Genomic DNA, 408 nt, shown 5'->3' with positions numbered 1-408 from the left:
CTCCTGCTGGAGACTGATCTATAACTGGTGTGTTGGAATTTGGCTGGTGACCTATGATCCCAAGAACAATTAGGTGCCCCCTCGTCCAACAGGCACCATGGCCCCAAGCCCTGCGTTGGCATCATGAGCATAGATGCACCATGATTAGAGACACACGGACAGAATAACCAGTTGTTAGCATTTATTCTTCACAGACCTTGTGTGTTAAGGCTTTGAGAAGTTTTTAAAGGCATTTGTCTCTCCCTTTGATATTTATTTCACCTGAGTGAGAATGTTAGCAAGTGTTGCTCACAATTTGGATTTTCTGAAATACTAAGCAAAACCATTCTAAGCTGACTTATCCTTTTCATGTGAGCAGAGCATTGACTCAGCATCTCCTTAATCAGCACCCCAGGGTTGCTATATGCT

This window comes from Lynx canadensis, chromosome C1 (genome assembly GCF_007474595.2).
Source record: "Lynx canadensis isolate LIC74 chromosome C1, mLynCan4.pri.v2, whole genome shotgun sequence".
Taxonomy (NCBI): Eukaryota; Metazoa; Chordata; class Mammalia; order Carnivora; family Felidae; genus Lynx; species Lynx canadensis.
This window is presented reverse-complemented; position numbering follows the sequence as displayed.